The 3,921-nt window shown below is 41.9% G+C and overlaps 1 protein-coding gene across 1 annotated transcript in view; it reads left to right on the top strand.

Moving 5' to 3' along the window:
- ush2a (Usher syndrome 2A (autosomal recessive, mild)) overlaps nt 1-3,921 on the top strand; it is a 203,705-nt gene that overhangs the window by 117,063 nt on the left and 82,721 nt on the right. The window lies entirely within an intron of this gene.

The following is a 3,921-nucleotide window of genomic DNA, read 5'->3' as shown; positions in this document are numbered from 1 at the left end:
GACGGAGCACATTAAAGAAGCAATGTTTTACCAAATTAAAGCAGAAAGTAAGAGAGAAGAAATATGAAGGAGAAAAACACGACAGAGATGAGGTTCAAGGTAATGACAGAACACAAAGAATTCGTGTTATTTAATGTATGAGTGACTGAATTAATAAAATAATAACCCTTAACCTTTCTTCCATTATTCTGTTCAATTAGATGTCCCTAGGAAATGTTGAAGTAATGGGAGCAGAACCCCATTGTTCTGTAAAATGTATTTACACTTCATTTTTTGGAAACATATATTACTTTATACTTTTGTGTTATTTTTCTTTAGTACATGGATACATCAGATGGTAATCTGGAATTAAGTAATTCACTCCAAATAGTCAGAGTCTGAGAAGGATATGGAAAATGTTGAATGATTGACATTTCAGGTATCGTGATGGCCTGGTTACTTAAAGGCTAATGCAAACCTTGTATACTCATAATGTTATGGATACAAATCATGCTTGTGACCTTGGTCATGCGTGATCCTCTTTCTCACTGCCTCTTCAGCGTCTCCTGAAGCAGCAATGACATTAAATAATCCGAAAAAGTAAAGATATGAAATGCAATGTAAATGCTCACCGTATTGCTTGTCACGTTTTGACACCGTGTCTTAAGCATCTTGATTACAGTAAAGCTCAGAGTTTGTCCTCATTATGACTCCTTGGAGCCTGGACTCACCTTGACAAGCCCAGTCACCCACATACACACATGCCCACAAACACACACATGCACACACAGGACCATGTGCGAGGCTAAAAATAATACCCTTCCTCTCCTCTTCACATGGACACACACAGTTGTACACACTTAAATCAGCTCGGACCCTTACTGAAACATACATACACACAAATGTGCACAACATTTACACGCGCACCCACAAACACACACATGCGCACACACACACACACACACACAACTTCCCCCTCTCCCGGCCCTTGTCAGTTGATTGTGTTATTACTATGCTAACCAAATCCTTATAAATGTGATTTAAGGCTTGGCGGCCCTACACTCCTGTTTCAGCCTTCTGCTACTGTGTTTTACTGGAGAGAGGAGGAGTAACATTGGGAGGGATGAAGAGAGAGGGGAAAGAAGGAGGAAAAGGCATGGGGAATGAAGAGGTTGGAGTGGTTTGGGGAGGGAAAGAAGAGTTGGAGACAAGGGAAAAGAAGAGCAGTTGGGAAAGGAAGGATGAGAGATGGAAAAACAGAAGAGTTGAGCAGGAAAAAGAGGAAGAGGGAAAGAGAGATAAGTTTGTCAGGAAACCAGAGAGAGAGGGGTTGCTACACATTCCCTCAACACTCCCTCCTATCCAGAGAGCAGTAAAGCGTCAGTAAAATAAAAAAAGGAAAAAAGCATCACCTGCATCTTAAATGAAAATTTCAATTGAAAAACTTAACAGCCCTTCAAATTGCAGAATTTTACACGCGCCAGTAAAGCCTAAATAACACTCAACACTTAGAGGGAGAGGAGGAGGAGAGGAGAGAAGGAATAAGGGAGGAATGGGGGGGTTGACAACAGGGGTTATTTTAGGTGGTTGAGGGGAGCTGTATCAAGGTGACTGGATTGTGTTTTTGCAATTATGGACGTTCTACCTGCAATCTCATTCTCTGTGCATCTTTTACCTGTGTGTGTTTTTTTCAGTCTGTTGGAACAGACAAACATTTTGATCAGACAGACAGAAGGACACACAGTGAGGTAGATGAGAATATAATCAAAAAGACAGAATAATGCACAACGACTAATTCTACAAACAGGTAGAGAGACACCTCAACCCTCCACAAGACAGACGAGAAAGCAGTGAGGTGCGCAGACAGGCCGGCAGATAGGAACATAGACAGACAGGGAGACGGGCTTCTTGGTTATTCGTGGGGTTCAGCGGACCTTTTGGTGGTAATTGAATCAGTGTGAGTGCTGAGTAGAGCTAGCATAAAAACCTGTTAACCTAAAAGGTCAACTCTCTGCATTGTTTATTTAGCAGGGAGACCAGAGAGAGGGAGAGAGAGAGTGAAAGAGGGAGAGAGACTGCAACACAAAGCTTGAGTAACAGAGAGAGACAGAAGAAAATTAGAGAGAGGTGGGGGAGAGGGAAGGAAGGGGTCACAGCAAGGAAAAGAGATAAACGAAAAGACAGAAGGACAGATGTAGATTGAAAGAAGTATGGGTTGTTGGGACAATTTGTGATCTGTTAAATCAGCCAAGCTTTACATCACCATTTTAATACTGTCGTTTATTTGTGTGGGAGATGGGTGAACGGTTGGCCGGCTGCTATTTTTATGTACTTGTTGTGTATCTTTGTGCCTCTCTGTGTGTCTGACTGTACATGACATATAAATTGTGTGTGTGCGTGCGTGCATGCCTTTATAAATCGTTGGGGTTCATCAGTAAACTCACCAACAACATTTAAAAGAATTTTTTGTTTGCCTGCTTTCCTTTTTTTTTTTAAACCAGATTACAATACAAATTGGCAGTAAAATATTGCTTGTTGCATGCTAAATATGCAACACTGTCTCAAGGCAATTTGTGAAATGATCACGTTATTTTTAATCTATTGATTTGTGTAAACGTAGACGTTTATCTTGTTTTTTTGTGGTGGTCAGCACGTAATGGGAAGCATCTATACGGAGGTTGGGTTTAGGACAAGAAGAACTGGGAAAGGAAACATTACACGTGGGAGGCAATCCTTGGTCTCGGGGGTGAAAGTCCTGGGTTGTTTTACCTAACCAACCTACCTGCGTTGGTTTTTGGCATTTCATACTACTTGCTACCCTAGTCGTGCTATTATAACAAAAGATGCTTCCCATTGAAATACATTAGTTTAAAAAACGTGCTGACTACCACAAAAAACGAGATAAACGTGTCTGTGTACACAAATTAAAATAGATTAAATAACGTGACCATTTCACAAACTGCCATGAGACTGGGTTGAAATATACCAGAAAACCTAAAACCTGGGAGACATACTGAAAGAGATCATCATAGTATAAAAAGTGTGAGGAAAAACCTTTAAATTGTGATAAGCATCAAGAGTCTAAGAGGCTTTTTAAACTTTTAGGAGAGCTGGAGCGTCCTTGGCCAAAAACTGAATGTTAGTTGGCATCACAGTCTGTAATAAGTAAGGCCTATCACTTAGTAGATACATACACACTTACACACAGAAAATACACACATTCTCACACAACCGCTGTCTTATGTGCATTCATGCTGACGTACACAAATACATGCTTGCACACTTTATCTCTCACACAGTCATGCATGCATACTCACAACCGCTCATTGTCTTTCACCCTCGCGCTCTCGGTTTCTCTGTTACACACACACACACACAGACACACACACACACACAAACACCGCCATCTGGGAAAGCCGTTAGCGGTTAGCGGTAGCACTTAGCGACGCAGCACGCTCCCTCAGTCCGCTCAGTCACCTTGATCTGCTTGCCCTTCACACAGCACCATTACTGGTATACTGCATCACTGTGGGTGTGGGCATGTGAGTGTGTGTCAGGAAGAGTGTGTGTCTGCATATATGAACATGCATCTGTGTGTGTCATTTTTAGAGCAGTACAGTGGGATGTAAATGCCGATGGAGGAGGGGGAAAGGGGCATTACCTTCAAATGAGCTACCGTGGAGTGAAATATCCCTCTGACTAGTCTTGTGCAGGTTCTTATCCGTGCATTGTCATGTGCAAATCCTGTGACTGTGTGTACCTGTGGCCTTCTGATGTGCATCTCTGTCTGCCATACTTCTAATACTAGTGAGCATAATTTCGCCAAGACATTTACTTGAGACCACAGCACAAACATAAACAATGTTATAAACAGGGGTGCACATAACTGGTACGCAAGTACGCATGCGCGACAAAAATTGGGAAAGCGTAATGCCGTTTGTG

This window comes from Etheostoma cragini, chromosome 1 (assembly GCF_013103735.1).
Source record: "Etheostoma cragini isolate CJK2018 chromosome 1, CSU_Ecrag_1.0, whole genome shotgun sequence".
Classification (NCBI taxonomy): domain Eukaryota; kingdom Metazoa; phylum Chordata; class Actinopteri; order Perciformes; family Percidae; genus Etheostoma; species Etheostoma cragini.
The sequence above is the reverse complement of the archived record's forward strand: the minus strand, read 5'-3'. Positions and strand labels throughout refer to the sequence as shown.